Source organism: Giraffa tippelskirchi, chromosome 8 (genome assembly GCF_054371585.1).
Source record: "Giraffa tippelskirchi isolate mGirTip1 chromosome 8, T2T-mGirTip1v1.2.pri, whole genome shotgun sequence".
NCBI lineage: Eukaryota > Metazoa > Chordata > Mammalia > Artiodactyla > Giraffidae > Giraffa > Giraffa tippelskirchi.
Window position 1 is genome coordinate 14,023,585 of NC_137282.1, and position 27,426 is coordinate 14,051,010.

Consider the following 27,426-nt stretch of genomic DNA (forward strand, 5'->3'; position numbering starts at 1 on the left):
ATCCCCTTCTCCTCCAGCCCCCAATCCTACCCAGCATTAGGGTCTTTTCCAATGAGTCAACTCTTCACATGAGGTGGCCAAAGTATTGGAGTTTCAGCTTCAACATCAGTCCTTCCAATGAACACCCAGGATTGATCTCTTTTAGGATGGATTGATGGGATCTCCTTGCAATCCAAGGGACTCTCAAGAGTCTTCTCCAACACCACAGTTCAAAAGCATCAATTCTGCGGTGCTCAGCTTTCTTCACCGTCCAACTCTCACATCCATACATGACCATTGGAAAAACCATAGCCTTGACTAGACGGACTTTTGTTGGCAAAGGTAGGACACTCTAATTTAAACCTATGAAGCTGTGTAAGCAAAGGAAACACATTGAACCTGCTCAGAGTAAGGCCGATGGAAAGTTCAGCACTCAACATCTTTGGGGAAAGGAGCTAGTTTAAAGAGCTGTGAAGGAGCTTCCATTTCCAAATTTTCCATCTTAAGAAAAAGCCGATTCTTGAACAGTACCTAAGAAAATTCCTTTGCAGCATTATTCCTTACCCACTCTTGGTCCTTTTCACAGAGTTGTGTGTGCTACTCTTTTGGAAATCTTGGTATTATTTATTCGGTAGTAATTATTATCACAATAATTTTGGTATTATTTCTCATTCCAGCTGATTATCCTTTTACAGCCAGCTTTCAGAAAAAGAACCAGGGATCCAGTGGCTAAGACTCCAGGCTCCCAATGCAGGAGGGTTCGATCCCTGGTCAGGGAACTGAATCCCACACGCTGCAACTATTGGTAAGATCCCAAGTTCTTCAACTAACACTGGGCACAGCCAAATTAATAAATAATCTTTTTAAAAAAAGAAGCAGACAGCATTTATTTGCACAATTGTATAATCCTAAATACATAGACCACCCCTTCAAAAATTACTCTTAGTGTTAGTCATAATTAAAAAAGAGCTAACTTTTATTGCATACTAACTAGGTGCTAGTCACCCTCTCTAAATAAGGCACGCGCAAAATCTACTGAGATGAGTAATCTAATGATCACTGCATTATCCCCATCCTGACCATGAAGACACTGAAGGTCAGAGATGTTGAGGAAGTCATCCAAAGTTGCACAGCCGCCACATGGCCCAGCTCAAGGATAATCAGCTCAAGGATGCTTACATGGAATCTCAGTTGTTTGTTTCTCCATGATCTTTTATTTACTGAATTTTTTTTTTTTTTGGTGTTAAAGAACTTTGCCATGATAGCAAACAGAAGTGTTTTGAGCAGGTGAAGAAGGTAAATTAGGGGACTAGAGAAGGGACTTATCACTGAAAACTGCTCAAGCCTGAGGTTGTTACACATCAGTGTGCATTAGACCGACCCAGAGAGCCTGAGACTACATTTCTAACAGACACCCAGGGGGTACTGATGCCACTGATATGGGGTGGGGCCGGTTCTTTCTGCAAATTACAATAGTCATTTTACAAATGCACAATAGTTCATTCTGCAAATTACAATAGTCACATTTCAGAGGTGACTTCTCATTGTCAGTCTGTAACTACCCTCCCCCCACCAACATCACCTTCAGAAGAGTCAGTTTAAAAAGAGAAAAAAAAAGTAAGCCCTGCCCATATCATTTTCAACCAGAACTTCCAAAAAGAAAAAACTAAACTCAAATTGTCCCATCCCCACCGTCACAGATTCAGCCACTTCTTATGTTGAAATTTCATGTGAAAAGTCTCCCAAGTGTCACTTTTGATAACAAATAACCCAGGATACACTTCAATGCCATTTCTTCAATTATATTTTCTTTACTGCTCAAACAAGATAAACGGGGGGAATCCACACAATTTTTCATAGGTCAGAGATTCAGTGCACACGATGTAGCCAGAGTTTGGCTAACAATACAGCAAGAGCACTTGGAAAATTATAACCTAGACGATTTTTCTTTCCCCTCCTCAGGCTTTTTGTCGATTTTCCCTTCACAGCATTGAGTCTCCTTTTACAAAAAAAAATAATTAACAGAAGAAATCACCCAATCTTTCAGTTAAAATACAATGAGGTACTGTTGTTAGAAAGGCAAGCAATTGGTTTACAGGCTCTCGGAGCTGAGAGATGTCCCTGTTTACATCATGCGGGTCTAAAGAAAGATATATGCTGTTTCTGCTTTTAGCTAACAATGTTAATAATTTCTATATTTAAATTTGAATGCATCATGCTCTTACAGAGCTTAAATTAAATAGTTTGAAAATAGGCGATAGCTAACTTTCTTCTCTTCCTTACAATTTTTTATTGGAAAAAGGAAAACTAGGGAGAAAGAAGTTAAAGGCAGATTAGGCCTGAAGGTTGACATTTCAAATATAGAATAATCTCTTCCATAACTTTAAATACATACAACAACTGTTTCACGCTCTCGGACATGCCTGAGAACTAAGTTAGTAAAATAAACCAATTAGAGACATCATCGACTCATGGTTAGAAAGGAAACTGAGGCCATCTACTACAACCAAATACAAAACTGTTGTTTGCATAGGGTCAGAGATGTCAGGAATTCTTGTGAAACACAAGAAAAATTTTCAGCTAGAAAGAACACCATTCCTTTGTGTTTATTGATTCAGCAGAATTCCAATTCCAGTAACTTTTCTGTCGATATTGACATGCTGTATTTAAATTTGTATGGAAGGGCAAAGACATCAAATAGTCTCAGGAGTCAACAATTATGGGAAAGAACAAAGGTGGAGGACACACCTGACCCTAGTTTCAAGACTTAGTGTAAAAGGAGTCATCAAAAAACGCAGTATTGGTGAGAGGGTAAGACAAGACCAACAGGACATGAAAGCTGAAGAGAATACTGACGATTGTCTTTGTTGAGTACAGGAAGACAGAAGGATGTGGGCACAAATCACTAGGATGCAAGCTCACTTTCCCTGGAGAAGGAAACGGCAACCCACTCCAGTATTCTTGCCTGGAGAATCCCCATAGACAGAGGAGCCTGGCGAGCTACGGTCCATGGGTACAGTCCAGAGAGTCAGACATGACTGAGCGACTAAGCACAAAGTCACTTTAAGTGCACAAAAAGCAGCCATTGCACTTCCCTGGTGGTCCAGTGGTTGAGAATCCACTTCCAACGCAGGGAATACAGATTCGATCCCTGGTCTGGAAAGACCCCACATGCCATGAAGCAACTAAGCCTGTGGACCACTACTGAAGCCCATCAATCCCTGGTCTGGAAAGACCCCACATGCCATGAAGCAACTAAGCCTGTGGACCACTACTGAAGCCCATGCACCTACAGCCTCTGCTGTAGAAACCACAATGAGAAGCCTGCACAACAGTAAGTAGAGAGTAGCCCCGGCTCCCCGCAACTAAAGCCCACGTGCAGTGACAAAGATCCAGCACAACCAAAAAGTAAATTAAATAACTTTTTTTCAAAAAAAGCCAGTTATAGAATGGAGTCATATTGATCGTGACAAGGCATGAATAATCTCTCTTTCCAATCATCTATCATTCTTTTGCTGGAAAATGACAAATATCCCACCTCCTTTTAATGGAATCATCTGAGAATGGCTTTGAGACTAGAAAATTAATAGACAAAATGATGCCAAAACATACAAAAAAAGAACAACTGCTAAGTGCACCCTGTTTAATAGAGTAACCATCCCCGCTGGAAAATCTCTGGCATGCAGGTTTCAGGTGGTGCAAGAATCTTAACGAGGAGTTACACGAGTTTGTGTGCAGAATGACAGCTTGAGCAAATCAAAAGAAATTCAGCACCGGGCAAGATCAATACTTTATCACTTGCATCGTTTAAAAGTGGACTGGACAAGGAACTAGAGGTTCAACTGTAAGGAACAATTCCCTAGACTGGCAGGCGGGGAAGGGGGTGGTGAGATCTCACAGACCTTTCCCATCTTAATTTCTGATTCTACAGCACTGGCAAACTAAGTCAATTTCACTAGGGAAGCAGCATGCTGAGCCGTGGCTGCCGGCTGAGGTCTGCTCCTATTTTATACTGGCCTTTTCAGGAGACCACTTGGGGTGTGTCTTCCACACACACTGCCTCTCCCAAAGGGCTCTCACATAATTTACTGTCCTCTCCCTCAAATTCCAAAGGGAAGACCCATGCATGCCTTCTGAGACATCTAGACAGGTTGAGCGCCTGGCAGACTTATCAATCCACAGATCTAAAAAAAATGTAAACCCCAATCAGACCAAACTCCAGGGCGACAGTTACAGTAGGGAGATAAAAACCTTCCTTTGGGGGCACACAAATATCTCTGCTCAGCCTGTCAAGTTAAAAAATGAGAAAGAAATAGAGTGCCACTTTCACCTAATTAAGTAGCACAATCCATAAATGTGGGTCAATGGCGCACCTCTTTCTTCCCTTTGTCCCAGTTTGGGTTTGTGCATCCACCACCAACTGTAACTCTGATGAAGAATCCTGCATCTCATTAGGCAGCCCAACGTGCTGAAGGAACAAGCAGACTCATTAGAAAGAAAGCTCAACCAAATAAATAGGCATTAACAATAGAATGGGCTTTTAGAGAGTTGACTCTGTCAGCAGGGACTTGAAAGATACAAAATACATTAACTCCCCTACATACAAACGAGTTCTATTCCTACAGCGTCTTTGTAATTTCAATCTCTTCGTAGATCCAACACAGTTAGCCCAGGTATCCAACTAACACAATTGGCTATATAGTATTATATTGTAATAGGCTTACAATACTTTTCTTACAAATAATACATAGAAAAAAACAAGCACAAAAATACACATTTTCAATCTTACAGGATAGCACCTTGAAAAGTACAGTAGTACAGTACAACAGCTGGCGTACAGCAACTGGCATCAAATGAACAGGCAAGGAGAGTTACTGACTGGAGGCGAGAGAGGAGGTGGGAGATGGTAGGGCTAATGAATCATCAGCAATAGGAGATGGAGGGCAGGCTGCAATCTCACTCATTTCTGATGCAGGTGGAATGCACATTCCCATCTTTGAAGGTTCATATGTAGGGGTACTTCCTACTTACTAAGGAAATACTTACTGTACTTCCAAGCTAAATCAGGGGGAAGGAGAGAAAGACTGAACACAAGAAAGGTGTGTCTGAAATGTACAGATATAGATGTCCCTACACTGGCAGTGCCAAATCTGTCAAATCAGGCATTTACTGAATTCTTCTATTGCACAGCCTATCCTAAACACTGTGGGAAACAGAGCTCATTTATAAACACACCCATACTTTTCTAAGACCACATTATTCTAATGAAACTTTTTGTTGACACACACCCACGTATATGTGATGTACTTAGCTTTATTAAAAATTCAGGACATTTGGGATCAAAATGTACCTACTGCTCTACTTAAAACAGGTAACGAACAAGGACCTTTCAGAAAAATATTTTTTTAAAAAAATTATATGGCTCAGTGGGAAAGAATCTACCTGCAATGAAGGAGACACAGGTTCAATCCTCAGGTCAGGAAGATCCCCTGGAGAAGGGCATGACAATCCACTCCAGTATTCTTGCCTGGAAAATCCCTGGACAGAGGAGCCTGGCAGGCTCCATGGGGTTGCAAAAAATCGGAGATGGCTGAAGCGACAGCAGCAACTACAAAATAAGGTTGCCGCCTGAAAGACAAGCTTTAGTTTACATTTTATTTTATTTTGGCCACACCAGGCAAAAGTGGGATTTTAAGTTCCCTGACCAGGTATTGAACTCACACTGCCTACAGTGAAATCTCAGAGTTATAACCACTGGACCACCAGGGAAGTCCCTGAAACTCATGTTAAATCCTCCCTGTTCAGCCTCAGTTTCCACTTGTTTCCACTTCTGCCTATGCTCAAGGGCAGACCACACTCATCCAGACTGCCATGCTTCGCCCACACCATGCCACTTCCTGAGATGTGCTTTACCTACTTATTCATCCTTTAAGTTGCGATGGAAAAATCTTTTCTCCCAGAAACCTATCAGGTAACATCCATCAGTTCTCCCTCTATGAACTCAAAGAAATAGATATAAAATTACCTAATTCCAACAGCACTTCTCAACTTGCCTTGTAATTTTCATCCCCTTCTTTTGATGGTGGGCTCTTCAAAGGCATGGTTTAATGACTATAATATGTATATATAGATTTTCCCCACCCTTAGCTAAGACGTTTAACTGGAAGACTTGCTTGTGGCAGGCATTGCAGGAAATGGCACAGATGCATGAAAGTGACATGAGTCCTAAGTTAAAAGGCACAGGTCCCAGCCTGAGCCCTGGTTCTTTGCAGTTGAGCTGCTGGTAATGTCACTGTGATTAGGTCCTTGTCCAGAAAATCAGGATGATATTAAACTACCCTCTTACAGAATCGCTTAAATCTGATCATTGAAACCAAGTGGTCTTTAATTATAATGGGCTAATAAAAAGGAACGCATTTGAATCAGTCCTAGAGAGGTGGAGGAACCTAGAGCCTCTACACAGAGTGAAGTTAAGTCGGAAAGAGAAAAACATCACGTATTAAAGAATACATGTGGAATCTACAAAAATGGTACGGATGAAACTCTTTGCAGGGCAGGAATAGAGATACAGACATAGAGAACAGACTTTAGACACAGCCTGGGAAGAAAAGGGTGGGATGAACTGACAGACTAGCATTGAAACCTACATATTACCATATGTAAAACAGATAGCTAGTGGGAAGTTGCTGTATAATACAGGGAGCTCAATAAGGTACTCTGGGACAGCCTGGAGGGGTGGGATGGGGTGGGGAAGGAGGTTCAAGAGGGAGGAGACATATATGTACTTTCATTGATTCCCTTTGTCCTATGGAAGAAGACAACACAATATTGTAGAACAATGATCCTTCGAAGAAAAATAATTAAAAAATAAAAATAATAATGGGCTATCAAACCCTCACAAAATGCAACTTCTTCTCTGGTACCTTCCAGTGGGGAGTACTCTAAGCAAGGTTCCATCTACATCTGAAGTTACTGGGCTTGTGCGGTCTCATGGCACCAAATTCCTGGCACTTTCAGTCAAAAGGATATGTAATATGTAATATTAACAAAATGTCTACAATATCTATAAATTAAGAGAGGGACTACGATCAAGGATATAAAAGTGAGACACAAACTTTCACAGAAACTTCAAAGCCTTGCCCACAGTCCAGGGGCACAGACAACCTCCCCACCATACGGGGCTCCCTGAACAAGCACCATTTTCGCTGGCAGGTGTGAGCCATGAGACATGACAGTAGGAACCAAGTCCAGTCACGGTCACTATAAATCTACAAAGCAAAAAACTCCTTTGCAATTACCATTCATCTTTTGGAATTTATTACCAATAAAATATTAAAGCTCAGTCTCAAGACAAAACAAAAAATAAAGTACTTTAGCACATAAACTTTAAGGTGACTGAAAAACTGTATTTTTACATAAATAATAGATCCATAAAATCCCAAATCAACAAAGGGAAGTGTTACATTTTTTTGTTTAATCAGAAAATAAAAGGGGGCATCTCTGTTCACAATTGTGTAAGCGAAGGACCCCAAACAAGCTCAGTTTTCTCTTAGAAAACGCGACTTGAGGCAATTCTGAAAATCTCACCAATGTTTTTTTCTTTTCTGTTTAAGGACATCAGAGACACGTAAAGGAGGATAAGAAATACAGTTGTCTGACCCGAGTTACATATCAAAAAATGTCATCAGCTCCTGTAGGGGAAAACACAGAACCTCAAATTCGAAGCTTCTAGATGCCTTTCAATTCACCTTGACAGATTTTATCTCAGCCTGTGCAGAGCTGTGAAGAACTCCTGAAGGTTATTTACGATTGATTTATATTGGGCTTATGGTGTTAAGATTTGCAGTAGCTTGTTACTTAAAAATGTATTTGCACTGAAATGATCCATAATTACAAAGTTCTATTAAAATCCCAAAGGCAAACGAATCCTCTCAAAGTACTGCAACACTATTTTTGATATCACAACCAACCTTCAAACAGGTGATCCTGCCAGAGGGGCTGAACCACATCCACTCACCTTTTAAGTTAATAAAGATTTAATATGAAATGAAAACTTCAGCACAAAACAAAAGCAGGGGATATCTTCAACAAGAAAGCATGAAAAGGAAAGGAAGGGATGGTTCTGTTAAATCAAGCACTGGCATGTGTGTGGAGCACAGGGCGACTGTATGCTTTGTGATGAGGCTTTAGGCTAAAATCAAAGGAGCAAAACTTCAGTATTTCATGTTATCTTCTGTGGTGTTGGAGAAGACTCTTGAGAGTCCCTTGGACGGCAAGGAGATCCAACCAGTCCATCCTAAAAGAAATCAACCCTGAATATTCATTGGAAGGACTGATGCTGAAGTTGCAGCTCCAATACCTCGGCCACCTAATGAGAAGAGCTGACTCATTGGAAAAGACCCTGATGCTGGGAAAGATTGAAGGCAGGAGGAGAAGAAGACAGAGGATAAGACGGTTGGATGGCATCACCGACTCAGTGGACAGGAGTTTGAGCAAGCTCTGGGTGATACTGAAGGGCAGGGAAGCCTGGTGTGCTGAGCCCAGGGGGTCACAGAGAGTGGGACACAACTGAGTGACTGAACAACAACGGCTTGGCAGGGCCACAACTTTAATACTTGCAATCTATACACGTGACAGTGCTTCAGACCGTACAAAAAGATGCCTGAAACTAAGCATTCTAATGACTACTTAATGAAATAAAAGAATATAGATCATTGTCTCTGGAATTAAATTACTTATTCTAAATAGTAATAGTTTCAAAATATCCCAAGGACCCAGAGCTGAGGCCAGTGGACAACAGGGTAGCTGAGCGGGTAATATGGTGAGGATCTTGCTAAACTGAATCCCTGAGTGACTTGCTTGGGGTAGATAGCTGGGGGTTTGTGTTCACACAGAGCTGGCCAGCTCCTATGTCTGCAGCTATAAATCACCTAGGATTCAGTGCCCTGGAACAGGCAGAGGTAAAAAGAACAAGATAAATCATTTAGACTCTAAAGGCAAAATTTAAGTATCATTTGTTCCATAAAATCTTTCATGATCATCCCAGTCAACACACACAGATCTCATCCTGAGTCCTAGGAGTTCTCTCTTCCAGTCCTTTGGAACATTTAGGAAGTTGATTTTTAATGCTGATTATTACACAAATTGACTACCTGTAAGGTACTCTATATAAACAGACCAGTAATTTCTCTGGCAGAATTTTTTTGCACACACACACACACACACACACACACACACACACACACACACACACACACACACACACACACACACACACACACACACACACACACACAGTCCTTTATGTCTATCTACAGGGTTGAACTCAAGACTTTCCTTCTACTCATTATCCAGTGATCATCTTTTTAAAAAATTATACTTATCTATTTATTTGGCTGTGTTGGGTCTTAATTGCAGCATGTAGGATCTTTCAGTTGCAGCCTGTGAGATTTAGTCCCTCACCAGGGATCAAACCCGGGCCCCCTGCTTTGGGAGCACTAAGTCTCAGCCACTGGACCACCAGGGAAGTCCCTCCAGGAAACATCTTTTGGTTGATTAGAAGGTAATATCACAGCAAAAAGATGGTAAGCAGGTTAAATGTGGCATTAAACAAATCAATCATCTTCAGGAATCCTCTATTTCTTCTCAACATGGTCATGAAAACTCTTTTAGGCTTAAGATAAGAACTATGATGCAAATATTAAGACATATGTACTATCAGTTTCCACACCACATACCCTGATGAACTGACATACTGCCGTAACTGTCAGAGGATATCACTCTTAATTGCCTAAGAACCCAAATCTTCCTTCCTCATCTGATTTGAGATTTTACAGTAAACTTTTGGCTTCCTCGGCTTTACAAGTTCAAATAAGCCTTCCTTTCAACCTTCTAATCTGGAAGCCACATTCTTACAAGCATGAAATTATAATTAAAAATTATCATCACTATGAATAAAAATCATACCCAAGGAATCCTTCAGTGGCATTCCTCTCCAAAAGCTTGCAACATCCCCCTGAATAAAAGATCATGACTTAGAAAGCAGAATTATTCTTTCAGACAGGATGGAGTGTTCATGTCCCCATACTGTAATATAATCAGACATATTTCTGTGTATAAATATATATAAATGGGCTTCCCAGGTGGCACTAGTCGTAAAGAAACCACATGCCAATGCAGGAGACTTAAGAGACTCAGGTTTGGTCCTTGGGTCAAGAAAATCCCTTGCAGGAAGGTATGGCAACCTACTCCAGTATTCTTGCCTGGAGAATCCCATGGACAGAGGAGCCTGGTGGGCTACAGTCCATAGAGTCAAAAAGAGTCAGATGCAACTGAAGCAACTTATTGCACACTCATGCATATCTATTAATATAAACAAGTATATAATATAATACGTCAAAGTGTATGTTGTTCGGGCCAATATAAACAGGAAGCCTTAACTTTATGAAGCCTCAATACCCCTTTTGTCTCTCCTCACACATCCTTTGTGAAAGGTGAGCTGTAGGGTTTGCTTTCTCCTCATTAAGTCACTGGCTTCTGTAACTTGGGGTCTCAGGAGAAGACTCTAAGGCAATGGACAGTCAGGGGGTCTTAGATGACAGGTAAGGCAGGAGACAGATGGGACTGCAGTCATATAACCAGAGGTGAACCTGGCAGTGGGATTTTAGGGCAAGGGGCCCCCGAAGTCAGAAAAACCCAGTGACTGCAGTGATTGGAAAACCCACTACTGCCGTGATTGGAAAGGGTCATGCAGACCTAAGTGCCAAGTCCACGGAATACAAAGAGAAGAAAAGAGGGACTCCCCTAGTGGTCCAATGGCTAAGACTTCATGCTCCCAATGCAGGGACCCTGGGGTTCAATCCCTGGATGGGGAACTAGATCCCACATGCTGCAGCTAAGAGTCTGCATGCCACAACAAAGATCAAAGGTCCCACATGCCAAACTAAGACTGGGAGCAGCCAGATAAATAAATAATTTTTGAAAAATATTAAAAGCAAAGAGAAAGAAAGGAACAGAACAGATAACATCAGATGGCGAGATGATAGAATCCATTGGCTTAGTGACTGACGGTGTAAAGAGGGTGAAGACGATGTTCAGATCCTCATTCTAGGGGATGAAGCAATCGGTGTGATGTCATTGATACAAAGGAGAAAAGAGGAAGGTGGATTGTTTTATGGGGTTGCTGGGAAAGAAGCTGAAATGGAGCTAAACAACCTGGGTGGTGTCACTGCCAATGAGAAGGTCACTGGAGGGGGGGCGGGTGCCCTCACGGAGCAGCTGTGTGACCTCGGCAGACGTGAAAATCCTCGCAGGCTTCTCTTATCTCCTGTCAAGTGAGCAGGTTGAATCAGATGACCTTCATTCTTTTCTCTGCTCAAGAGACTACAGCTCACAGGTTATCACTCCCATTTCTGCAATCAGCAATCTAAGAAATCAAAAGAAACATCTATTCTCCTGGACATGGGAGACAGCTGGAAAAATAAGACTGGAGAATAATCTTCTACCCTTTTCGCTAGGGTTCTCCCCTGCAGATCCAAGGAGCCCCTCCACACCTGCAACCTGACTCCACCTACGATGCTACCCTTTGCTTTTACCAATGGCCCCGAGGCACGATGGAAAAGTAATCTGACTGGGACCATGGTCAGAAGCCCCCAGCCCAGCACTACAATCCCAGGCCACTCCTGATCCATTCCTCAGCCTTCCTTCCACAGGGCTCTACCATCCCGCAGCACCTTTACAACCCAGGAGGGGAAGAGCAACACCTGGACTTCTCCACTCTCTCTACAGCTCTCACCAGCCAATGTATCAGAAAGAGTCCAAAAGCCACAGAACTTGGCAATAGTTTGCCGAGGGGAGGGGGGATGGATTGGGAGTGTGAGATTAGCAGATGGAAACTACTCTACAGAAAATGGATAAACAAGGTTCTACTGTAGAACACAAGGAACTAGATTCAATATCCTGTGATAAACCATAATGGAAAAGACAACAGAAAAGAATGCATTGGATTGATCCAAGAATTCATTTGGAGTTTTGCATAACATCGTATGGAAAAACCCAAACGAACCTTCGGGCTAACCCAATACATATATATTGACTGACCCACCATATGTATGTGTGTGTGTATATATATATATACATGTTGTGTGTGTGTGTGTGTATATATATATATATATATATACACACAACATGAATCACGTTGAATTGAAGAGCCTGGTGGGCTGCAGTCCCTGGGGTCTCGAAGAGTCAGACACGACTGAGCGACTTCACTTTCACTTTTCACTTTCTTGCATTGGAGAAGGAAACGGCAACCCACTCCAGTGTTCTTGTCTGGAGAATCCTATGGACGGAGGAGCCTGGTGGGCTGCCGTCTGTGGGGTCGCACAGAGTCGGACATGACTGAAGCGCCTTAGCAGCAGCAACAGCAGCAGCTGTATAGCAGAAATTAACACAATGCTATAAATCAACGCTACTTCAATAAAATAAACAAATAAATGGAGAAAGTGAGAAACCCTTAGGGACTGGTTTGTCCTGATAGTCACACGGCTTTCCAGGAGTGCTGAGAACTGGAAACCAGACTGGGGTTAGGCAGGTGCAGCTGAAAACAGGGGCTGGGCACTGAGGGTGGAGGATGTCACCCCTTACTTTTAGCAGGAGACTCTGAATGGGCCCCCTCACAGGGTGGGGCAGGGTTTGGTAATGGGGTAAACGGAGGGGACAAATCTCTTGACACAATGGGGCTCGGAGGGCAGGAGCAGGAGTCAACCTCCTACAGGAAGAGCAGGCACCTCTCTGGGTCACCAGACTGGCAGGCCAGAGACCTGGCGACAACCAGCACGCCCAGGGCCTGGCCACTGATTCTTCAGTACAGGATCCTCCACTCCCAGTGTGATACGACCCATCCTTTTCAGCCTGACGTATGAAACTCAAGACTGGCCTTGCTTTTCAGAACTGTGTCAGTTCCTTCAAATCCTTTTGCTTTGCCTGGAGCCCATGCAGGAGGCTGAAAGCTTCCAGGAAATATGACGAGAGACCCAAAGGGGTTGAGACCAAGTGAAAAGAGGGTCACAAGGCAAAATGCCTTGTTTTGGCAGAAAACAGCACTCATACAGCTCATTCTGTATTTAAGGAGGTGTGTTTAAGGACCTCAGACATGGGGATGATACCACTCTAACGGCAGAAGGCGAAGAAGAGCTAAAGAGCCTCTTGATGACAGTGAAGGAGGAGAGTGAAAGAGCTGGCTTAAGACTAAATATTAAAAAAATGAAACTAAGATCATGGCATCAGTCCTCATTACTGCATGGCAAATAGAGGGGGAAAAGGTGGAAGTACTGACAGATTTCCTCTTCTTGGGCTTGAAAATCACTGCAGACAGTGACTGCAGCCGTGAAATCAGAAGGTGACTGCTTCTTGGCAGGAAAGCGATGACAAACCTAGACAGTGTGTTGAAAAGCTGAGACATTACCCTGCCGACAAAGGTCTGTATAGTCAAGGCTATGGTCTTCCTAGTGGTCATGTACGGTTGTGAGAGCTGGACCGTAAAGCAGGCGGAACACCAAAGAACTGATGCCTTCGGACTGTGGTGCTCGAGAAGACGCCTGAAAGTCCCTTGGACACAAAGCATATCAAACCAGTCAATCTGAAGGAGGATCAACCCTGAATATTCACTGGAAGGACTGATGCTGACTGAAGTTCCAGTAATTTGGTCATCTGATGTGAAAAGATGGCTCTCTGGAAAAGTCCCTGATGTTGGGAACGACAGAGGGCAGAAGGAGAAGAGGGAATCAGAGGATGAGATGGCTGGATGGCATCACTGATGCAAGGAACATGAACTTGGGCAAACTCCTGGAGATGGTGAGGGTCAGGGAGGCCTGGTGTGCTGTAGTCCATGGGGTCACAAAGAGTGGGACAAGACTAAGTAACTGAACAACAACAATTTAAGGACCACATGTGTATGTCCTTGTAGAAAGGCTGTCACAAGATATTACAGGCGAGGAGATGTGGATTACGAAGGATCCTGTATGTTATTGCAGGATTACGAAGCCAGCCAGTAGATCATCACAGTAAAGTTTTTTTAAAAAACACACTAAATGTTTCAGAGTAGAGATGGACAGGAAGTGAGTGATGAGACAGCAGCTGCTAGAAGTGATCCTAATCACCTAATCACTAAGCAACAAATATGATACAAGGAGCTCTGGCAAGGATGACACAGAAGCAGCAGGAGCTCTGGGTGACCCTGGAGTGTCTATAATATGCTGAGAAAATAAAGGAGGCACCTCATAAAAAGGAACACAGAAATAAAATATACCTAAGAGAAATGGACAACTTCTCCCAGGAGGAAAACTCAAAGCTCAGAGCAAACGGACAGGCTCAGAAGAAGAGCACATTTTTAAAAAAAGGCCAGATGCAACCTTGTTGCTAAATCCTTCAGAAAAGTGACCCCCCATTTCCCAGGGACCCTGCAGTGTCCACAGATATGGAATATCTTTCCCTTGGCCCACCTGGAGCTCCGCCGGTAAATGTCACCACCTTTCTACAGTAAACACAGATAAACCAGAGGCACAAGGGCAGATGAATCAAAGGCACTCCAGCCATCCCTGTGGTCCTACAGAGGTTTACTAATGTAGTCCCAGGCTGCCTGGCAGGAGGCTGCGGTCCCCAGCCAGGAAAGGTGACCCAGAGAGCTTTCCCGCTGTGCTGCAATTACAGAAACACTCTTGCTTTCATGACCTCAAAGCCAGGACCCACACAGGCACACCACTCACTCTCTTGTGTACCCACTGGGCTCAGCAGGAAGCTGTTCTCAGTGTGAGCTGGGTTCACAGGCTCCAGGAAGATTTCCAATGCAAATAGGACACTTTTTTTAAGTTCCACAGCACAGGACAATAGTCACTCCATGCCTGAGTCTGGGCAGGTGCCGTCTGACAGCATCTCCCTTCCAAAGGTCTCCCGTGCCCCAGATCGGGCTGGATGCCTAAAAGCGGTACTGTGATTAAGGTCTGCAATGATCCCTGTGGCTGAACAAAAAGTATCTGCTGGGCAATCAGGCACCAGGAAGCCTGTGATCTGAGGAAGAGACAAAATGATACAGTGCGTGGTGCTTTTACAGAAAAGCCTCACCTCTCACTGAAAATGACAGGCACACAAAGAAATATATAAGAAGAGGTAAAAAAGAGTCCCTGGGACAGCAAGGCGATCAAACCAGTCAATCCTAAAGGAAATTAACTCTGAATATTCACTAGAAGGACTGAGACTGAAGCTGAAGCTAAAATACTTTGGCCACCTGATGCAAAGAGCTGACTCATTAGAAAAGACCCTGATGCTTGGAAAGATTGAAGGCAGGAGGAGAAGAGGACAACAGAGGATGAGATGGTTGGATGGCATCACTGACTCAATGGACATGAGTTTGTACAAACTCTGGGAGATGGTGAAGGACAGGGAAACCTGGCGTGCTGCAGTCCATGGGATCACAAAGAGCCGGATACCACTGAGCAACTGAACAACAACAAAGACTCAGTGGATAGCAACTTTAGTTCACCCAAAGTCATGTAGAAAGGAAAAGGAAAAGAAAAAGAAAAGCTGGCTTAAAACTTAACAATCAAACAACAAAGATTATGGCATCCGGTTCCATCACTTCATGGCAAATAGATGAGGAAACAATGGCAACAGTGGCAGATTTTATTTTTTTAGCTCCAAAATCACTGTGGATGGTCACTGCAGCCATGAAATAAAAAGGCCGCTCCTCTTTGGAAGAAAAGCTACGACAAAACTAGACAGTGTATTCAAAAGCAGAGACATCGCTTTGCCGGCAAAGGTCTGTCTAGTCAAAGCTATGGGTTTTCCAGTAGTCATGTACAGATATGAGATTTGGACCATAAAGAAGGCAGAGCATCAAAGAATTGATGCTTTCAAACTGTGGTGCTGGAGAAGACTCTTGAGAGTCCCTTGGACTGCAAGGAGATCAAACCAGTCAATCCTAAAAGAAATCAATTGTGAATACTCATTGGAAAGACTGATGCTGAAGCTCCAATACTTTGGCCATCTGATGCAAAGAGTCAACTCACTGAAAAAAGATCTTGGTGCTGGGAAAGACTGAGGGCAGGAGAAGGGGGCAACAGAGGATGAGATGGTTGGATGGCATCACTGACTCAATGGACACGAATTTGAGCAAACTCTGGGAGATAGTGAAGGATTGGGAAGCCTGGCAAGCTGCAGTCCATGGGGTTGCAAAGAGTCAGACACAACTTAGCAACTGAACAGCAAAGCACTCAGTGGATGGCCACCTCAGTTTACCCAAGGTCATGTAGAAAAGAAGACAAGTGTTATGAAATGAGGCAGTCAAGACATTTCTATGAGAAGGGTATGGTTTCTGTTGTCCACAGAAGATGGTAAGTATGGGGATTGACGGTGGGGTGGGAGTGAGTGTTCCTGGCTGATGGAATACTATGAACAGAGATTGAGGAAGAGGGTGGCTGGTTATAGAACCCAGAGACCACCCTGGACAGCAAGTGGATACTACAGAGGCACGTTGGGACCACAGTTCAGAAGGCTTTGAACAGAGCCCAAGCCCTGTTTGAGGAGTCTCTGAAAGTGTTTGGAGTTGAATAACAACTTCCAAGGAGAACCAAAAAAGTCTTTTCACCTATTTCCATCAAATGCCTCTTTATATCAATGGCACACACTTGCCAAAAAGCATATACCTTCCCTCCTTCCCCTCCAAATAGCCACTCTTACTCACACACATTTAACTGGAACTTCTTAGCCCAGAATTCTTCCCAACTAAGCTCACTAGCCACCACTCCTTGGGTCTAACTCACTATAGCTCCCTACATTTGCTCTGTCTTGCAAAGGACATCTCATGGGCCAATGCCATTTTCTTCATCAAATACACTTCATTCTGCAGAAACTCTCTCTAGCCCATTCTCATGAAGTTATGAGAAGCAAAGTTTTTTCAGCAGAGGGCTTTTTAGCAGGGGCTTAACATTCATATGTGCCCATCTTCACTCCATCACTGGCATCTACATACTTCCTAGTGCCAAGAGAAAGTGCATGGTACCATGATCACACCAAATCAAGGGAATCCCCCACGAAAACGGTACTCAGTATGCGCTGCTTATATGACTTCAGCTCCACTAACGTGTGTGCACATTCTCAGTCACGTCCAACTCTTCTGTGACCCCACGGACTGTAGCCCGCCAGGCTCCTCTGTCCATGGGATTTCCCAGGCAAGAACACTGGAGTGGGTTGCCATTTCCTTCTCCAGGGGATCTTCCCTACCCAGGGATGGAAACCACACCGCCTGTGTCTTCTGCCTTGTGGGCAGATTCTTTACCACTTGAGGCATCGAGGAAATCAGCTCCACTAACAGAACATTTTAATTCATTTTTTGTAATCTCAATTTTACTTAAGACAGAAAGTGGTCAGAATTTTTGTGATTAAAAAACGGCACAATCGACAAACTTCTTCAGCATAACAGGATACACACCATAACCGGCAAAAACCAACTATGAGGAATTTTTCACATTTCTTCTGAGTTTCAGGAAATGGGAGCATACACAGAAGTGGTTTCACCTGCAATTTTCACATTGCAAGAGAATCTAAAAAATGGTCAGCATTTGGAATTCCAAATACCACCCTGAGCTCCTACTTTAAGGGGATTAAAAATACAATTCCTCTTTTCAAAAATGCAATTGAACTAATGGGACAGATTCAACTGCCCAGCCATTTTTCTATAGCTTTAGGAACTGCCGACTCCATGAAATTCCACTGAATCAATAGTTTGGATTAGAGAAGAAAATTCTCAATGACCTTTTTTTATTCTATGGCTTTCCCTTAAAATGTTGGTAATTTCTAACAAATGGAATTCCCAGTGTTAAAATTAAATATAGATTGTAAAGCCACTACCATTAATCTTATTGGTCACAATTGTTATTGTCTAAAGGGTGGTTTGCCATCATTCCACACGGACTCAACTGTAAGTTGTTTATTTTTCCTATGCATGTTTTCTCTTTTTCTTAGCTAAAAGTTCAACTGTGGGAGGAGGGTTTCTTGACCACCTTTAATTTCTATAGGTGCTAATATCTCTGGAGGTTGTATCAATAACTTCAAAGATAAAAGATTATTTAAGGGTTATGCTGCACTCATATTTCTTAGAAGAAATTGTTCCTTACACCTAGGAAAGGGAGAAGGCACATGCTATCAGAGGCTGTTAACAGAAGCAATGGTGTCTGTTATGCTAACAGTATAAGTGTTATAAGACTGCTTTTCTTGTTTTCATGGTCACACATATTAACATTTAAAGGATGGTATTTTATGTGTCCTTTCTTTGTTAAGAAAACTTGGCATTTATACAAGAAAAAAAAAAAAAGCAACCCCATTCAAGCTGCCCGTTAAGTCTGTCTGCTGATATATTTATCATTTGTAAATCTCTTCACCCTGTCTTTCCTCCTTTTCAATGGCTGATACGGTACCCTAATTACAAGGTTATTTTGTATTTATTTTAATACCTTCACATCACGTATAGTTTTTTCTTTATCTTTCCTTCACCAGCACCTAGCAAGTGTGTGTATCAAGGTAGGCAACATTAGGAAGGCATACTTTAGTGACTCATACTAATATTCTGGTCCCCTTAACAACTGTGGGTAACAGACATATTTCACCTTAAATACTCTGCGGTAAACACTCACTCTTGCCCAGAGAACAAACTTTCAGAGCTTTGATTCCTCTCATCTTTCAAGGTGGTAGAGATGGTCTAAACTCACATGTAAATAAAGCTTTTTTTTTTCCATTCTACATTGTGGTTATCTTATTTCCTCTATAAGACAATCTGATTACTTTGAACTGTTCATGACAGTTTCTAATAATTCAGATACAATCTTTAGCTAAATTCCACCTTTACAGTATACATGATAAAAAATTCAATGATGAAAATAAGCAATATAGAAAAGGTTATAAAAAGAACAATTAGTTTCTTAGAGTAAAATAAATTTTCTCATGTTTCATAGGAGGTTCATTTCTAGGTGAAAATCTGATCCACTAAGCTAATTAAAACACATCTTTCCTCCTTATTAAAGTTGAGCCTCAAGAATTTCAGATAAAGCTGAGAGTGTTTAATTCTCAATGTATTACATAGCAATAACTTTGTTCCGTGTTTTAAATTCCACAATCCAAAATTGTCACCAACCCCAACTCCCTCACAAAGGGTCTGAACCAATGAAGACTTTGGTATAGGTCTGCAATCTATTAAAACGTAGAGGAAAATTATATACAACTGAAATGAGAATTCAGTGAGTCCTCTTGAGATGTAACAAATACGGGAGTTTGTTGATGCTCAACAGGGATGGGAATGTGGGTGGAAGGAAGTGGAGAGGGACCAAGGATGCTAATTATTAACAGCATCCTTCTGGTTTGGTCTCTTGATGGATCCAGCCAAGCTCTACCATCCTTAGCCAATTCTTTAGACATAAAAGTTTTATGTCTTCTTTAAGCTGCATAGCCCCTTCTTGGAACCTCTTAGGAGACAGATTTCAACCAGAAATGGGGGAATACTCTTCATAGAATCATTCTCACTTATAATTCTTTCTTACAACTTCTTTTGACCAGGGAAACGTTCCACTCCAAACATTACATCATCCTCCTCCGACACCTGGCTCGGAACACCAGACAATCTCAATTTAAAAGATATACTTTCTGTCATCATTTAACTGAATTACTTCTTCTACTAAACAGTAAGAGAACGGTTTCTGGTAGAAGCCAAGAATAGGCATGGTGGTCATTTCTCCAAGTGAAATGCAGTATCATCAATACACCTTGAAGACGTACATAAAATGATGAGTGTGTCACCAAAAAAATCCCACAATTTCTCTGGAAAGCTCATAGTATTTTAGAAGCTAATACAAAGTATTAAGAACAACCCAGCTTTGTAAATCTACATTATCACATACTTGCTGACCCCTTCCCCTAAGACAGAATAATTCCCAACCCATTTTGAAAAATAAAGCATACCGGAGAAAGAAAAAATCAGTTTGATTTCTGGAATTCTGGCACTTAAAAGAGATAAAGATGAGTCTGTACTGATGTATTCATCCATGTTTTTTCCTATAATATCTATAATAAAAGTGAAGATGACTTTAGACTCATGAATTCTGAGTTAACTCTGGGTTTTTCCTCTTCTTTTAAAGCTGTCTTGATGTGGGCCATTTGTAAAGCCTTTATTGAACTTATTACAATATTGCTTCTGTGTCATGTTTTGATTTTTTTGGCTGTGAGGCCTGTGGAATCTTAGCTCCCCAACCAAGGATCAAACCCACACGCTTCGCTGGAAGCCAAACTCAATCATTGGACTATCAGGAAAGTCCCTACTCTGGGTTTAAACTTTCAAATAGTGTACAGCTGCCAATAGCTGATTCTCATCTCTTCTCTCTCAACCCTCAAAGTCTCTTGTGGGATAAGGCAACCTCAGTGCAACACTGGTAACATTCTCAGGACAGGGTACATTCAAAATAATAACATCATCTGCCTTATCAGGGGACCACCCTGGCTGCATGAACGGTCAGTTTTATTGCACTTGAGAGAGACATGAAACGTTCAGCAGCTCAGGTGGATTAGCCCAGTGCAAGCAGGACAAATATGCTGCTTCATAATTTGGGATGCTTACTAACTAGAAAATAAAAGCTGTGCTAAAAAATAAAAATAAAGAAAAAAGATGCCTGACAGGAGAAAAGAAGGACAAATATGTCCAGGCTTTATTGCTACATGTATTTTTTAAAGCAGTGCCTATTGTGCTGTGGAGTAGGTAGCATCCCAGTATGTTTGGAATCATTCAGCACAGCACCATATGGTGCGCTAATGTCACTGAACTGCTGCTGCTAAGTCACCCCAGTCGTGTCCGACTCTATGCGACCCCATAGACGGCAGCCCACCAGGCTCCGCCATCCCTGGGATTCTCCAGGCAAGAATACTGGAGTGGGTTGCCATTTCCTTCTCCAGTGCATGAAAGGGAAAGGGAAAGTGAAGTCGCTCAGTCGTGTCCGACTCTTAGCGACCCCATGGACTGTAGCCTACCAGGCTCCTCCGTCCATGGGATTTTCCAAGCAATGTCACTGAACAAGGGGGCACAAATAACTCACAATTCATTTCACTTTGGACCCTTATTCATTTCGAAAGTGCAACTGTTTTGAGATGTGGCACCGCCATTTGATGTTCCTCAGAATCAGGACAGGCTAGGTCCTCCTAGTGAAGCTATTCTTTGTTACATATGGAGCCACTGAAGAAATACACGAGGAGAGGTTATCCTGGAAAGGTTATCTAAGTTAGCCCATGTGAGAGAAAGGGAGGGAATCGGCGGAGAGAACCGCTTACCTGGCACATAAAACAAAGCAAACCACTGGTGCTGGGACGAAACCTCTTTGGGCACTCACTGGTGTGGGGGAAGAAATGATTCAGTCAAAGAAAATATGAGGGGGATGGGTGAATGGAAAATATTCAGCCCATCTGACCCACTATGAAATTGGGGACATATTCCTTTAAAAAAAATTGTTATTGGAAGGGGCTTCCCTGGTGGTCCAGTGGTTACGAATCTGCCTTACAATGCAGGGGATACCAGTTCATTCCTTGATCTAGAAAGAAGCCGTGTGCTTTAGGGCAGCTAAGTCCATACACAACTACTGAGCCAGTGCTCCAGAGCCCCGGGACCACAACAAGAGAAGCCACCGCAATCAGAAGCCCTAGCCCGGCAACTAGAGAGTAGCTCCCACTCTCTGCAACTAGAGAAAGCCCACGAGCAGCAACAAAGACCCAGCACAGCCATAAATAAATAAATATTTTTAAAAATTGTTATTGGAGTAGAGTTACTTTATAATGATGAGTTTTCTATGGTACAGCAAAGTGAATAAGCCATAGGTATACATATATTCCCTCTGTTTTGGATTTCCTTCCCATTTAGGTATTCTTTTCCATCTTGAAGTTTCAGCATCAACTAGCAAACAATGGCGCTATGGTAGGAAAGCAATCTGCTTCCCTGTTTAAGTGTATTAACACCTAAGAGACTTCCCTAGAGGTCCAGGGGTTAAGACTTCACCTTCCAATGCAGGGTGTACAGGTTCAATCCCTGGTCAGGGAATAAGATCCCATATGCCTTGCTGCCCAAAAACCAGAACATAAACAACAGAAGCCATATTGTAACAAATTCAATAAAGACTTTAAAAATGGCCCATATCAAAAAAAAAAATCTTTAAAAATGGACATGATTAACGTGGTATCAAAGAGTCAAAAACGAGTGATGTGTGCCAAAGTAAGTGTTACATGATTTATTACAGTTGTTATCAAATGGTCTGGGAAGGCAGGAAGAGTTAAAGAAATATCAGACTCAGACCAGAGGATAAAAGATCAGAAGAGTAGATAACACTATGTCATCATGATTCCTCCTCATCCACCCAATTAGACAACAATTCATTGTTCTTCCTTGTTCATTCCATTCAAAGGAACCATAAGCCCACAGGTTATAACTATGAGGAAGGGTTTTAGAACTGTTTTCAGTTCTAAACATCTGCTTCCTAATGGGACGCTATGCAGAAATACCATAATATACAGTGTCTGTTAAGTCACTTCAGTTGTATCCAATTCTTTGTGACCCCGTGGACTGTAGCCCTTGGGCCTCCTCTGTCCATGGGATTTCCCAGCAAGAATACTGAAGTGGGTTGCCATTTCCTTCTCCAGGGGATCTTCCTGACCCCGGGATCAAACCCCTGTCTCTTAGTCTCCTGCATTGGCAGGTGGGCTCCATACCACTAGTGCTACCACAGTGGGGCAAAAAAGAAAAAACAAAACAAAACTATAAACAAAAAAGCTCAAGGATCCAGAGTTATAAAAGGATGTACACAAAATATCCAGAGACACAGATTTCAAGAATTATGACCTGGACCAACCTTCCTGTCCAGTATGTGTCTTCTACCGTGACAACAGCTATCAAGACACAAGACACCAGAATGAGGTTCAAGGTTCACTTACCAAACCAGGAAAGACTAGATCCACAATCAGTGCTATTCCCTCTTATAACAGGTGTTTACTAGACAGAGGCTTGAGCTCCAGACATATTCCTCAATAAGCTTTGCGTGTCTTTAACACCTAAATTTTTTTAAATGATAATGTCAACTTAACACATGACCAAAAAAAGAGTATCATCAAATGCAAGGGAAGAAACTGTTTAATAAGTATTGGCCTGGAACACAGCTCTATATTCCTCACTTCCACATTAATGGGACCAAGGTGTTAAAGTCATGACCGAGGTATAGCCCCTCCAATGGAAAATACTGGGTTGGTCAAAAAAGTTCATTCAGATTTTTCCATTAGATGTTATGGAAAGTCTCTAGTAAACTTACTGACCAACCCAAATGCATGAGGTATAAAGCAGAACACATCTTAACCGGTGCTGAGCCTTCCCACCTTTACTAATACTCTTTTTGGGAAAAAAAAAAAAAAGATTTTGTGTGAAATGTTTTAAAAGGTGCATTATAAGTTACTCTAGAGAATTTTTCATTGGCTTTCTTTAGATGTGATTGATTAAGTTGCTTTATCACTTCCTTAGTGATTTCACTTATTCAGATTATCTCCATGAAGAATAGTAACCATGATTATACCACAACCGTAATTCTGCTAGAAAACTACTGTAGTATTTGGCTCCCTCCCAACAAACAGAATGGATTCAATGGCCTCAGCATGCGTGTTTGATTTTCTTGACTAAAAGTTACTTTCATTGTTTGGTTCCATTTTTTTCAGCAAACTGAAAATAAAGAAGAGGCTGACAGACTGTTTAAAAAAAATATATACAACATTCTGAGCAGCGCAAATAAAAGGGAGCCATAAAAATCTCAGGAAAATTACTGTTTTTTTTCCTTCAGAGACAGTTTTAATTTTCAACACTCAATATTCTTATGAAATTTTCTAGACACAATTACATTGAAAAGACTTCATACATTTAAAAAGAATATGACAGAACACTTAGTTAAATGTTATATTAAAGATTCATTGTAAATTAAATATTAAAAAGTATTCAACAGATCCAAGTGTGGTTCAAATCCATCTGTTACTACACACTATATTTTTTATTTATCTTAGCATTCTGCCATATGTCATGACAGAAACCCAAGCTTTTTTGTTTTCTTAATTTTCAATTTGAAAACCCTTCTGGAAATGAATAGTCATAGTTGATACAGAGCATTAATACTGCACTATAGATTATGTCAGAGTCATATTTCACCAGGTCATTTTAGGAAGACCACAGATACAATTTAACTAGCAAAAGGTTTCGTCCTCCCAAGGCATGCTAGCCTGTTAGAAACTGTGGATTAAAAGTTTCTCTCTAAACTGGTCTCAAATGGGGGAGAATGGATATATGTGTATGCATTGCTGAGTCCCCATCACTGTTCACAGGAAACTCTCACATCATTGTTAACCCCCTATACTCCAATACAAAACAAAACAAAAAAAGTTTTAAAAAATAAATTGGTCTCAAATTTTAAGAAAAATGAAGAAAGGGAAACATATCTGGAATACGCTTTAAGAGTCAGAAACAAAAAGAAGGGAGACGTTCCAAATGTAAAGCAAAAAGAGACAAAACTGCCACCCCGAAAAATGTATCCTTATGCCACTGAGGATCATTACTGAACATACAGCAAAAGCACGGCAAGAAAGTCCTAATGAAAGCCTTCCTAAACAAAAGCGCCAGAGTCACAGGTCTGCTCATTATAGCTTATTCTGAGGCAAATAAAGAAGCCAAAAATAGATGGGAAATTGGAATTGTCTATATATACCATCCCGCAGCAACCATCATGCCTGTTCCCAGGGGAGCTGTCTGCAAACAATGAAAACAAACCAGAAGAGAAAGAAAAGTTCGCCAGGATCCATCTATGGATGGACACAGCCAATCAAGCTCTTAGTAGCACTGGACTAAGACGTGGAAACATTTCAGACATTACATGCACACACTTAATATGGACAAAGCCTTCTCTGACAGAGGCAAAAAAAAATCCAAGGGAGTGAGAGTACCTGCCAAGCTCTGCATAAATAGCCTCTATCAGGGTTCTCCACTTAACTCTAAAAGCGCTACCCTCTCAAGTATGTATATACTTCAAATCTCTTTCAAAAGTCCCATGGCCTGACTACTTACGGCATTCCAAGAGCGTGTTTGTCAGTCCAACTTGTTTGGGGGTTCGACAAAGTCAGTCTAGGTACCCAACTAACACAATCGGCTATATAGTACTGTACTGTATGTAATAGGTTTATAATACATAAATATATATATATATATATATATAACATTCTTAATCTTACAGTACAGTACCTTGAAAAGGACTGTACTACCATGCAACAGCTGGAGCTTCTCAGCAGAACCAGCTATATCACTGCTGCTTTTACTCATTTCTGGACATCCTGGGCTAGAAAGAAAGATACTGCCCTACTGTACTCTATCCTGTACTGTATAGCAAAGTACACCAAATCACAATCACTTGTATAGGATGAGCACACGGGACAATGTACACCAGACACGTGAACTAACTTACGTGACTGGACAGGCGAACACACGCCTGCATATTTGAAAGTTTGCAGCTTGAAGGTTCAGAGGTTGACTGTTTTGTTCTTCCATGAGCTCTACCACATCACTGAACCATTACCTCCAGTGTAAAGCAAAAGTAGAGGGTTGCACCCGTGTGCACCAGCACACTTTACAGGAAATCTTGTTAATAAATTAAAAACAGAGGAAAGGACAGAGAAGCAGAGACAGAAAGGGGAGAAACAAATATGGCAGAGAGAAGGAAGGTGCAGAGGGTACTGCAAATGACTCCAGGGCCACCAACTTTTTCTTCTGTGTCACACCGCACGACAGAAAGATTAACTGGTTTGGTTCATTTGGTCGGACAAGCCTGGGAAAGCAAACTTCAAGGCTGCCACAGCCCAAAGTGCCACCATTATAAATTCACCCTTCTCGTCCCTCTGTTTTATGGATGTCATCTGACTAATGCCATATATTTTTGTTTTCAGTTTTGACTTCACTATATTTCTATTTGCTCTTTTATACTGCTATCGAATCAGAACTGACGTATTTTAGAGTTTATAGTTGAGATGTGAACATTCAACAGTTTTATTACATTTCTAATAATTATTAATGCTTCCCCCCGGGAAAGTATAGGGACCTATTGTCAAATACACGGGCTCCCAATATGATCCATTTATGATCAGGTTATCAGCTGGGGAGGGCGAGGTTCCTGTTGTCAGTGACAAAGTACACTGTATCTGAAACCTTCTTTTTTTCATTAAGAGAAAAACAAATACCATATATTAACACATACATGTAAAATCTAGAAAAATGGTATAGATAGTCTTATTTGCAAAGCAGAAATAGAGACACAGATGTAGAACAAATGTATGGATACTAACGGGGAAGGGAAGGGAGAATGGAAGGAATTGGGAGGTTGGGATTGACACATATACACTGCTGATGCTATGTATAAAACAGATAACTAGCAAGAACCTACTGTATAACACAGAGAACTCGCTAGTGCACTGTAGTGACTTAAATGGGAAGGAAGTTCAAAAGGGAGTGGATATAAGTATACATGTGGCTGACTCATTTTGCTGTGCAGTAGAAGTTAAAACAACGTTTTAAAGCAACTATACTCTAATAAATATTAATTTAAAAATAACACATTATCCCCCCCCAAAAGAGAACTATTTCTGTTTTGATATAGGGAAGAAATTAGAAGTTAGGGAAAAAAGTGTAATGGCAGAAAGAATTTGAGGAAGGGCATAAAAACATGGTGAGAGAAAGGAACAGGTAAGAATTCTATAATAATTCTCAGATAGATGGGCAGATGGATAATCAGTTGACAGATGATAGACACATAGTAATAATCAGTAATTCTAGAAGACGCTCATTTATGGGGAGAAAAAAAAAACTGCTCCATGATCATTATGGAAATGCTGTATAGTGTATTCTCTGGAGACTTTCCTGGTGGCTGAGTGGCTAAGACTCCACGCTCCCAATGAAGAGGGCCCGGGTTCAATCCCTGGTCAGGGGATAAGATCCCACATGCCATTACAGTCACTAACACCTGGGGCAGCCCAATAAATAAACACATATTAAAAATATTCTCTGCAGAACTCACAGTAAAGAGGAGTATATGACAAGCTCTAAGAAGTTCTGCAGCAAAAAAATTACTAGTACCATTTTAAGGTCTGTTGTTACTTCCACTAACTAAATTATAGCCACTATAGGCACATCAAAAAGCTCTACATTTCAAATTATTTTATTAATCTTTTCCCACTTGGAGCTGTACAAAAGTAGACTGCACCAGGCTAATGATCTCTATTATGACATGAGCTATGAAAATAATTTCCATTAATCTCAGGTGATTAGGCTTTTTACCAAGTTGTCTACCATGGGGAAAAAAATAG

At 41.6% G+C, this 27,426-nt stretch overlaps 1 protein-coding gene and 1 long non-coding RNA gene across 11 annotated transcripts in view; both read right to left on the minus strand.

The window, feature by feature from the left end:
• The window catches only part of UNC5D (unc-5 netrin receptor D), a 610,447-nt gene that overhangs the window by 443,288 nt on the left and 139,733 nt on the right, over positions 1-27,426 (minus strand). The window lies entirely within an intron of this gene.
• Positions 1,768-6,632, minus strand: LOC145518649 (uncharacterized). The gene is made up of 2 exons (XR_014063079.1): positions 3,252-6,632; positions 1,768-3,180 (listed from the first exon to the last, which is right to left on the minus strand). It is a non-coding gene; the product is annotated as an uncharacterized LOC145518649 (long non-coding RNA).